Source organism: Cucurbita pepo, chromosome LG14 (assembly GCF_002806865.2).
Source record: "Cucurbita pepo subsp. pepo cultivar mu-cu-16 chromosome LG14, ASM280686v2, whole genome shotgun sequence".
In the NCBI taxonomy this organism is placed as follows: domain Eukaryota; kingdom Viridiplantae; phylum Streptophyta; class Magnoliopsida; order Cucurbitales; family Cucurbitaceae; genus Cucurbita; species Cucurbita pepo.
The window spans coordinates 1508566-1519649 of NC_036651.1; the positions used below are offsets into that span (position 1 = coordinate 1508566).

The following is an 11084-nucleotide window of genomic DNA, read 5'->3' on the forward strand; positions in this document are numbered from 1 at the left end:
TGAAAAAGAAAGATAAAGCAAATAAAAATTAATTACTTTTTAAGTTAAAATTAGAAAATTAGAAATAAACGCAACAGGCCAACTATTATTTTACCTTTAAGCTTACCAACCTCCATTGAAAAAAACAGCTCCTCCACCAACCACGCATCGGTCAATTGTACTACAAATCCAACATCATCAAGGCATTACTATAATTACAATTAAACAAATTTGATGAAACTAAAATAAACAATAGGGCATTTGGTCTAGTGGTATGATTCTCGCTTAGGGTGCGAGAGGTCCCGAGTTCAATTCTCGGAATGTAAAAAAAAAAAAAAAAAAAAAAAAAAAAAAAAAGTCAATGATGTGTATACTCAAGACCAGATCTAAATCTCAATAAGTCTCAATTAAAATATGATATATGATAAAGGAAAAAGGCATTTGATCTAGTGGCAGTCTCACAATTTGGGAATGGAGGTTCTGCGTTCATTTCTTAGAATGCCTCGTGCGCTTGTTGACTTTCTATACATAATTTTCATTTTAAAACAACAAGTTCGACAATGGTGCCATGGATACATTATTCGAACTACAATAAAAAAAGAATTAATTTGGCATACTCATATAGGGCATTTGGTCTAGTGGTATGATTCTCGCTTCGGGTGCGAGAGGTCCCGAGTTCGATTCTCGGAATGCCCCAAGCATTTTTTCACTACCATTTCTAAATCTTAACTTCCAAGTTCTAGTCAATTTTCATAAGAGATTTTTATTTGATGTCCCAGCCCGGACTTACATAAGATCTTTTAAACTGAGTCCAAGAGAAGAATCTTAAGTGGGCAACCTAGAAAATAAAAGACCAGGAGTTTATAATACCAAATAATGGAAATGTAAGAAGTCCAAGAGACGAATGTTAAGTAGATATAACATAAATAAAGAAAAAAACAAGGAGCGTATTGGAGTTTCTGAGTTCTACTGTTTTGGATGCCTTATGTGGCATGATATTGTTGACTTTCTATTCATAATTTTCATTTAACCCCAAAACTTAGTGTGTTCTACCAACAAACTTATTAATCACCATTAAAAAATTTCAACATCAGGGCATTTGGTCTAGTGGTATGATTCTTGCTTAGGGTGCAAGAGGTCCCGAGTTCAATTCTCGGAATGCCCCCTTTACATTTTACTATTTCCAAATCCATTATATTATTCATAAGGAATATATATTTTATAGATCATGAGAAACACATAAGCAATTCAAATAAAATGTCAGTAATCTTTAAATATAAATCATACCAAATAATGGAGGATGAATGCTTGAATAAGTAGCCAGCCATGCCATGTTCCCACTTGGAAGCACATCTATAATATATATTTATATATTTCTGATAAAAATATTTAACATTCATAGTGACGAGGGCATGTGCCCAGCCGTGAAATCCTGTATTGATATTGGAAAATATAAGACAGTTGATCTAAGGTAGATTTTCAATTTCGTAAGAGAAAAAGCAATCAATTTGGTAAGGAGGTTCTGAGTTCAATTGTTTTGGATGCCGTATGGACTTTACATTCCTAATTTTCATTTAACCCAAAAACTTCTTGTATTCCACCAATAAGCTAACCAACCACCATCAAAAAATAACTTCGCCAACAAAACTGTAGCATGATTCCAACATTAAGAAGATGTAATATTAATTACCATAATTGATATTTAAAAAACATCTGGTCTAGTGGTAAGATTATCGCTATGGGTGCGAGAGGTCCTAAGTCCAATTCTCCAAATGCCCCCATTTTCTTCCTTTACCATTTTCAAAATTTAAGCTTCTAAATGCCATTTAATAATTTTTAGCTGTTTCTATTTTATTGTTCAAGAGAAGAATGTAAGAAAACAACCTAAATAAAAGAGTAAGAGTGTATAAGCATATCAAACACGAAGGGTGCATGCTTGAATGGAGCGCTATCCCACCAGCTAATCAAGGATCCTAATCTAGTTCATCAAACATTCAAGAGGAACTTTGCTAAAAGTACGACCAGGTCTACATCTTCATATGTCTTATTAAAATTGAACTCCTATATTTGATGTAGGAAAAGATAGGGCAGCTGATCTAGGAGTAGATTCTCGATTTTGAAGGAAGCATAAGAAAAAAGAATCAATTTTGTATGGGATGTTATGAGTTCAATTGTTTAGGATATTTTGACTTTATATTCATAATTTTCATTTCAACTAAAAACTTCTTGTGATCAAACAATTAGCTTACAAACAAGCAACTTCACCAACTACACATTAATAAACTGTACCAACTTACAATAAATTTGATTTAATGAATGCAATGTATTCAACCCGGGCATTTGGTCTAGTGGTATGATTCTCGCTTTGGGTGTGAGAGGTCACGAGTTCGATTCTCGGAATGCCCCCTTTTTGCTTTTACCATTTTCAAAATTTAAACTTCCAAATGCCAATTAATTATTCGTTACACCTTTATATTTTATTTATTGTTCAAGAGAAGAAGGAAAGTAAACAACCTAAATAAAAGGAGTGTACATGCATACCAGACATGAATGATGCATGCTTGAATGTAGCCAATCAATCCCACCTGGAACTTCATCTATATTCATGCTATCATATGCATATTTCATATTTATGATAAGAAACTTTGATCATTAGTTTCAAAAAGACAAGCACAAGACAATTCATAAACCAAGGCAGCTAATCAACAAACCTAACTTAGTTCATCAATCATTCAAAAACAACTTTGCTAAGTGCAATGAAGTCTACATCTTCATGTCCTAATTGAAAATTGAAACCTGGATTTTGATATCTAAAAAGAAAAGCAGTTGATTTGGTGGTAAATTCTCAATTTCGTAGTTAGCATAAGAAAAAAAGTAACCCATTTGAATTTCTTCTTATGCTTTTTTATGTGGCATGAGATTGTTGACTTTCTATTCATAATTTTCATTCAACCAAAAATTTCTGGTAATCTATCAATAAGCTTACCAACCACAATTGAAAAAACAACTTCACCAACTACACATTGACTAATTGTGGCTCTCAAGAAGGTGCAATATAACTTACAATAAATTTGATTTAATGAATACAATATATTCAACCAGGGCATTTGGTCTAGTGGTATGATTCTCGCTTTGGGTGCGAGAGGTCCCGAGTTCGATTCTCGGAATGCCCCCTTCTTTCATTTAACATTTTCAAAATTTAAGCTTCCAAATGCCATTTAATTATTCGTTACCCCATTATATTTTATTGTTCAAGAGAAGAAGGAAAGCAAACAACCTAATTAAACTACTAAGAGTGTATATGCATACCAGAGAAGAATGATGCATGCTTTAGTGCAACCAACCAGAATCCCACCTTGAAGTTCATTTATAATCTATCATGCATATTTATAATTATGATAAGAAACTTTTATCGTTAGTTTCAAAGAGACAGGCACAAGATAATTCATAAATCAAGGCAGTTAATCCAGGATCCTAACTTAGTTCATCAATCATTCAAAAGCAACTTTGTTAAGTGCAATGAAGTCTACATCTTCATGTCCTAATTAAAAATTGAAACCTTGTTTTTGATATGGGAAAATAAAAGCTGGTAAATTCTCAATTTCGTAGTTAGCATAAGAAAGAAAGTAACCCACTTGGTATGGGAGGTTTTGAGTTCAATTTTTTCTTATGCTTTATGTGGCATGACATTGTTGACTTTCTATTCATAATTTTCATTCCAACCTGATAAGCTTACCAACAGCAATTGAAAAAGAAACTTCACAAACTACACATCAATCAATTGAACCGTGGATCAACCATCAAGAAGATGCAATATAATTTACAATAAATTTAATTTAATGAATGTATTATACCCAACNTTCTCGCTTAGGGTGCGAGAGGTCCCGAGTTCAATTCTCGGAATGCCCCTATTGTCTTTTTCCAATACCTTATTCATAAGGTATATATAGATCATGAGGAAACCTTTAGGTATAGTTCAAGAGAAATAGGGCATTTGGTGTAGTGGTATGATTCTTTCTTAGGGTGTGAGAGGTCTTGAGTTCAATTCTTCGTGTTTCTCCCCTATTTATTTTTTCGATTATACTTCGATGAATCGTGAGGAAGATATAAAAATAAAATTCTAGAAACCTTTANAACCTTTAGAATCTAATTCAAGAAAAAATACGGCATTTGGTCTAGGGGTATAATTCTTGCTAACGATGTCAGAGGGTCCTTTGTTCAATTCTCTTTAAGATCTCCCTATTTTCAATTCTCATTATATTATTAACAAGGAGTATATATATATATATATATATTATAGATCATCTAAAACATATAAGGAACCTAAATAAAATTCAGATGACCTTCAAATATAAATCATACCAAATAATGGAGGATGAATGCTTGAATATGTAGCAAGCCATGCCCAACATCAAGAGGATATCATCTGAATTAAAATAAAGAACAATAAATAAATTGTGTATAATCAAATAGAAACGATTCTATGCAGAATGCCCCTTCACTTTTTACCATTAACAAATTTGGTAGATCTTCAATTCCTAAGTTAGCATAAGAAAAAAAACAATCAATTTGATATGGGAGATTTTGAGTTCAATTGTTTTAGATGCCTTATGTGGCATGAGATTGTTGACTTTCTATTCATAATTTTCATTTAACCCAAAAACTTAGTGTGTTATACCAACAAGCTTACCAATCACCATTAAAAAAACTCCAACATCAGGGCATTTGGTCTAGTGGTATGATTCTCGCTTAGGGTGCGAGAGGTCCCGAGTTCAATTCTCGGAATGCCCCTGTTACATTTCTTAATTCCAATTCCGTTGTATTATTCATAAGGTATATATATTTTATAGATAGATCATGAGAAACATAGAAGCAACTAAATAAAATGTCAGTAATCTTCAGATATAAATCATACCAAATAATGGAGGATGAATGCTTGAATAAGTAGCCAGCCATGCCATGTTCCCACTTGGAAGCACATCTATAATATATATTTATATATTTCTGACAAAAATATTTAACATTTCATAGCGACAAGGGCATGTGCCCAGCCATGAAATCCTGCATTTGATATTGGAAAATATAAGACAGCTGATCTAAGGTAGATTTTCAATTTCGTAAGAAAACAACAATCAATTTGGTAAGGGAGGTCCTGAGTTCCATTGTTTTGGATGCCGTATGGCCTTTCTATTCATAATTTTAATTTAACCCACAAATTTATTGTATTTTACCAATAAGCTTACCAACCACCATTAAAAAATAACTTCATCAACAACACATCAATAAACTAAACTCTAGCATGATTCCAACATTAAGAAGACTTAATATCAATTACGATAATTGAAATTTAAAAAACTAAGATCCTTGATTTGGGAAGCCAGAGGTCCTGAGTTCAATTTCCAGAACGACCCATTTTCTTTTACCATTTTCAAAATTGAAGCTTCCAAATGCCATTTAATTATTTGTTAGATCTTTCTATTTTATTGCTCAAATATTGCTAAAAGAAGAATGTAACAAAGCAACCTAAATAAAAGAGTAGGAGTGTATATGCATACCAGACATGAAGGGTGCATGCTTGAATGCCAGCCAATCAGCATCCCACCAGCTATAAACAAGGATCCTAACCTAGTTCATCAAACATTCAAGAGCAACTTAGATAAAAGTACGACCAGGTCTACATCTTCATATGTCTTACTAAAATTGAACTCCTGTATTTGATATAGGAAAAGATAGGGCAGCTGATCTAGGGGTAGATTCTCGATTTTTAGGATATCATCTGAATTAAAATAAAGAACAATAAATAAATTATGTATAATCAAATAGAAATAATTCTATGCAGAATGCCCCTTCACTTTTACCATTAACAAATTTGGTAGATTTTCAATTCCTAAGTTAGCATAAGAAAAAAACAATCAATTTGATATGGGAGATTTTGAGTTTAATTGTTTTAGATGCCTAATGTGGCATGAGATTGTTGACTTTCTATTCATAATTTTCATTTAACCAAAAACTTAGTGTGTTCTACCAACAAGCTTACCAATCACCATTAAAAAAACTCCAACATCAGGGCATTTGGTCTAGTGGTATGATTCTCGCTTAGGGTGCGAGAGGCCCCGAGTTCAATTCTCGGAATGCCCCCATTACAATTTTCTATTTCCAATTCCGTTATATATTTTATAAGGTATATATATTTTATAGATCATGAGAAACACAGAAGCAACTAAATAAAATGTCAGTAATCTTTAGATATAAATCATACCAAATAATGGAGGATGAATGCTTGAATACTAGCCAGCCATGCCATGTTCCCACTTGGAAGCACATCTATAATATATATTTATATATTTCTGACAAAAATATTTAACATTTCATAGCGACAAGGGCATGTGCCCAGCCATGAAATCCTGCATTTGATATTGGAAAATATAAGACAGCTGATCTAAGGTAGATTTTCAATTTCGTAAGAAAACAACAATCAATTTGGTAAGGGAGGTCCTGAGTTCCATTGTTTTGGATGCCGTATGGACTTTCTATTCATAATTTTCATTTAACTCAAAAATTTATTGTATTTTACCAATAAGCTTACCAACCACCATTAAAAAATAACTTCACCAACAACACATTAATAAACTGTACCATGATTCCAACATTAAGAAGACGTAATATTAATTACAATAATTGAAATTTAAAAAACATTTGGTCTAGAGGTAAGATTCTTGCTTTGGGAAGCGAGAGGTTCCTGAGTCCAATTCTCGGAACAATCCCATTTTCTTTTACCATTTTCAAAATGTAAGCTTGCAAATGTAATTTAATTATTCTTGAGCTCTTTCTATTTTATTGCTCAAAATAAGAATGTAAGAAAACAACCTAAATAAAAGACTAGGAGTGTATGTGCATACCAAACATGAAGGGTGGGTGCATGCTTGAATGCAGCCAATCAGAATCCCACCAGCTATCAAGGATCCTAACCTAGTTCATCAAACATTCAAGAGCAACTTTGCTAAAAATACGACCAGGCGTACATGATATAGGAAAAGATAGGTCAGCTGATCTAGGGGTAGATTCTCGATTTTGAAGGCAGTATAAGAAAAAAGAATCAATTTTGTATGGGAGGCTATGAGTTCAATTGTGTAGGATATTTTGACTTTCTATTCATAATTTTCATTTCAACTTAAAACTTCTTGTAATCGAACAATTAGCGTACAAACAACCAACTTCACCAACTACACATTAATAAATTGTACCATGGTTCCAACATCAAGAAGATGCAATATAACATGCGATAAATTCGATTTAATGAATGAAATATATTCAATTAGGGCATTTGGTCTAGTGGTATGATTCTCGCTTTGGGTGCGAGAGGTCCCGAGTTCGATTCTCGGAATGCCCCCTCTTAACTTTTACCAGACATGAATGATGCATGCTTGAATGTAGCCAATCAATCCCACCTGGAACATCTATATTCATTCTATCATATGCATATTTCATAATTATGATAACAAACTTTGATCATTAGTTTCAAAAAGACAAGCACAAGACAATTCATAAACCAAGGCAGCTAATCAAGGATCCTAACTTAGTTCATCAATCATTCAAAAGCTACTTTGCTAAGTGCAATCAGGTCTACATCTTCATGTCCTAATTAAAAATTGAAACATGGTTTTTGATATCTGAAAAGAAAAGCAGTTGATTTGGTGGTAAATTCTCAATTTCGTAGTTAGCATAAGGAAAAAAGTAACCCATTTGAATTTTTTTCTTATGCTTTTTTATGTGGCATGAGATTGTTGACTTTCTATTCATAATTTCCATTCCAACTAAAAACTTCTGGTTATCTACCAATAAGCTTACCAACCACAATTGAAAAAGAAACTTCACCAATTACACATTAATCAATTGTACCGTGGCTCAACAATCAGGAAGATGCAATATAACTTCCAATAAATTTGATTTAATGAATGTAACATAATCAACCAGGGCATTTGGTCTAGTGGTATGATTCTCGCTTTGGGTGCGAGAGGTCCCGAGTTCGATTCTCGGAATGCCCCCTCTTTTCTTTTACCAGACATGAATGATGCATGCTTGAATGTAGCCAATCAATCCCACCTGGAACATCTATATTCATTCTATCATATGCATATTTCATAATTATGATAACAAACTTTGATCATTAGTTTCAAAAAGACAAGCACAAGACAATTCATAAACCAAGGCAGCTAATCAAGGATCCTAACTTAGTTCATCAATCATTCAAAAGCTACTTTGCTAAGTGCAATCAGGTCTACATCTTCATGTCCTAATTAAAAATTGAAACATGGTTTTTGATATCTGAAAAGAAAAGCAGTTGATTTGGTGGTAAATTCTCAATTTCGTAGTTAGCATAAGGAAAAAAGTAACCCATTTGAATTTTTTTCTTATGCTTTTTTATGTGGCATGAGATTGTTGACTTTCTATTCATAATTTCCATTCCAACTAAAAACTTCTGGTTATCTACCAATAAGCTTACCAACCACAATTGAAAAAGAAACTTCACCAATTACACATTAATCAATTGTACCGTGGCTCAACAATCAGGAAGATGCAATATAACTTCCAATAAATTTGATTTAATGAATGTAACATAATCAACCAGGGCATTTGGTCTAGTGGTATGATTCTCGCTTTGGGTGCGAGAGGTCCCGAGTTCGATTCTCGGAATGCCCCCTTTTTGCTTTTACCATTTTCAACATTTAAGCTTCCAAATGCCATTAAATTATTCTTTACACCTTTATATTTTATTGTTCAAGACAAGAAAGTAAGCAAACAACCTAAATAAAAGGAGTGTATATGCATACGAGACATGAATGATGCATGCTTGAATGTAGCCAATCAATCCCACCTGGAAATTCATCTATATTCATTCTACCATAAGCAAATTTCAGAATTATGATAAGAAACTTTGATCATTAGTTTCAAAAAGACAAGCACAAGACAATTCATAAATCAAGGCAGCTAANAGCAAATTTCAGAATTATGATAAGAAACTTTGATCATTAGTTTAAAAAAGACAAGCACAAGACAATTCATAAATCAAGGCAGCTAAACAAGGATCCTAACTTAGTTCATCAATCATTTAGAAGCAACTTTGCTAGGTGCAATCAGGTTCACATGTTCATGTCTTAATTAAAAATTGAAATCCTGTATTTTGATATAGGAAAAGATAAGGCTGTTGATGTGGTGGTAGATTATCAATTTCGTAGTTAGCATAAGAAAAAAAGTAATCAATTTTGTATGGGAGGTTCTGAGTTCAATTTTCTTTGGATGCCTCATGTGACATGAGATTGTTGACTTTCTATTCATAATTTTCATTTCAACGAAAAACTTCTTGTAAACTACCAATAAGCTTGCCAACCACCATTGAAAAATCAAATTCACCAACTACAGATTAATCAATTATACCGTGGTTCCAACATCAAGAAGATGCAATGTTAGTTACAATAAAAATTATTTAACGAAGTTATTATAGTCATCTAGGGCATTTGGTCTAGTGGTATGATTCTCGCTTCGGGTGTGAGAGGTCCCGAGTTCAATTCTCGGAATGCCTCTTTTTGCTCTTATCATTTTCAAATTTAAGCGTCCAGTTGTCGTTTAGTTATTCATTGACTCTCTATATTTTATTGTTTAAGAGAAGAACAGAAGCAAACAACCAAATTAAGAGACTAAGAGTGCATATGCATACCAGATATGAAGGGTGCATGCTTGAACGGAGCCAACTAGAATCCCACCTGGAAGTTCATCTATATTCAATCATGCATACCTTATAATTACGAGAAGAAACCTTGGTCATTAATTTCAAAGAGACAAGCACAAGATGATTCATAAATATCATAAATTATTTCAGGGATCCTAACTTATTTCATCAACCATTCAAAAGAAACTTTGCAAAGTACACCAAATCACTGACAAGCATACAACACGAGGATCACTTCTACATCTTCATACGTCTTACTTAAAAATTGAAATCCTGTATTTGATACAGGAAACGATGAGGCAGTTGATCTGGTGGTAAATTCTCGAGTTCATATTTAGCAAAAGAGAAAAAAAATCAATTTGGTATAGGAGGTTCTGAGTTCAATTTTAAGAGAAGAACACAAGCAAACAACCAAATTAAGAGACTAAGAGTGTGCATGTGCATACCAGATATGAGCCTGAACCCAGCCAACTAGAATCCCACCTGGAAGTTGAGGAGAAACTTTGGTCATTAATTTCAAAGAGACAAGCACAAGATGATTCAGAAATATCATAAATTATTTCAGGGATCCTAACTTATTTCATCACCATTCAAAAGAAACTTTGCAAAGTACACCAAATCACTGACAACCATACAACACGAGGATCACATCTACATCTTCATACGTCTTACTTGAAAATTGAAATCCTGTATTTGATACAGGAAACGATGGAGCAGTTGATCTGGTGGTAGGTAAATTCTCAAGTTCATATTTAGCAAAAGAAAAAAAAAATCAATTTGGTATAGGAGGTTCTGAGTTCAATTCTTTTTGATGCCTTATGTGGCATGAGCTGTTGACTATCTATTCTTAATTACCATTTCAACCAAAAACTTCTTGTTATGTACCCATAAGTTTAGCAACCACCATTGAAAAAGGTCCACCAACTACACATTAGTCAATTGTACCAAGGTTCCAGCATCAAGAAGTTATAATCTATTACAATGAAAAATATCAGATGATTTTCTTGCATTCAAACTATTTGATTTAGTGGCATGACTTTAGGTGCGAGATGTTCCGAATTCTATTCTCAAAATCCCCCCTCCCCCCACCATTTTCAAGGTTAAACTTCCAAATTCCGTTCCATTATTCATTAGATCTATTAGATCGTCATATTTTATACTTCAAAATATGAATGTAGTTAAACCTAAACAAAAAGACAAGGAGTCTATATATAGAGAGAGAACAAATGATGGAGGATGAATGCTTGAATAAGCAATCAGCTTGGAATCTCACCTGGAAGCACATCTATCGTGTGTAATTACATATTTCTGATAAAGATCTTTAGACATGCACAAGATAATTTGGAATGGTTGATGAAATAAATCATTGATGTGCAAT

The 11084-nt window shown here is 33.1% G+C and overlaps 11 non-coding genes across 11 annotated transcripts; all 11 read left to right on the plus strand.

Moving 5' to 3' along the window:
* The first annotated feature begins 234 nt into the window (after window positions 1-234).
* Window positions 235-306, plus strand: TRNAP-AGG. The gene has a single exon. It is a non-coding gene; the product is annotated as a tRNA-Pro (tRNA).
* A 297-nt stretch (window positions 307-603) lies between these two features.
* On the plus strand, window positions 604-675 carry TRNAP-CGG. Its single transcript has one exon. It is a non-coding gene; the product is annotated as a tRNA-Pro (tRNA).
* A 397-nt stretch (window positions 676-1072) lies between these two features.
* TRNAP-AGG lies at window positions 1073-1144 on the plus strand. Its single transcript has one exon. It is a non-coding gene; the product is annotated as a tRNA-Pro (tRNA).
* Window positions 1145-2313: 1169 nt separating this feature from the next.
* On the plus strand, window positions 2314-2385 carry TRNAP-UGG. Its single transcript has one exon. It is a non-coding gene; the product is annotated as a tRNA-Pro (tRNA).
* A 695-nt stretch (window positions 2386-3080) lies between these two features.
* Window positions 3081-3152, plus strand: TRNAP-UGG. Its single transcript has one exon. It is a non-coding gene; the product is annotated as a tRNA-Pro (tRNA).
* A 1546-nt stretch (window positions 3153-4698) lies between these two features.
* Window positions 4699-4770, plus strand: TRNAP-AGG. Its single transcript has one exon. It is a non-coding gene; the product is annotated as a tRNA-Pro (tRNA).
* Window positions 4771-6045: 1275 nt separating this feature from the next.
* TRNAP-AGG lies at window positions 6046-6117 on the plus strand. The gene has a single exon. It is a non-coding gene; the product is annotated as a tRNA-Pro (tRNA).
* A 1180-nt stretch (window positions 6118-7297) lies between these two features.
* On the plus strand, window positions 7298-7369 carry TRNAP-UGG. Its single transcript has one exon. It is a non-coding gene; the product is annotated as a tRNA-Pro (tRNA).
* A 583-nt stretch (window positions 7370-7952) lies between these two features.
* On the plus strand, window positions 7953-8024 carry TRNAP-UGG. Its single transcript has one exon. It is a non-coding gene; the product is annotated as a tRNA-Pro (tRNA).
* A 583-nt stretch (window positions 8025-8607) lies between these two features.
* Window positions 8608-8679, plus strand: TRNAP-UGG. Its single transcript has one exon. It is a non-coding gene; the product is annotated as a tRNA-Pro (tRNA).
* An 809-nt stretch (window positions 8680-9488) lies between these two features.
* On the plus strand, window positions 9489-9560 carry TRNAP-CGG. The gene has a single exon. It is a non-coding gene; the product is annotated as a tRNA-Pro (tRNA).
* The last annotated feature ends 1524 nt before the right edge of the window (window positions 9561-11084 follow it).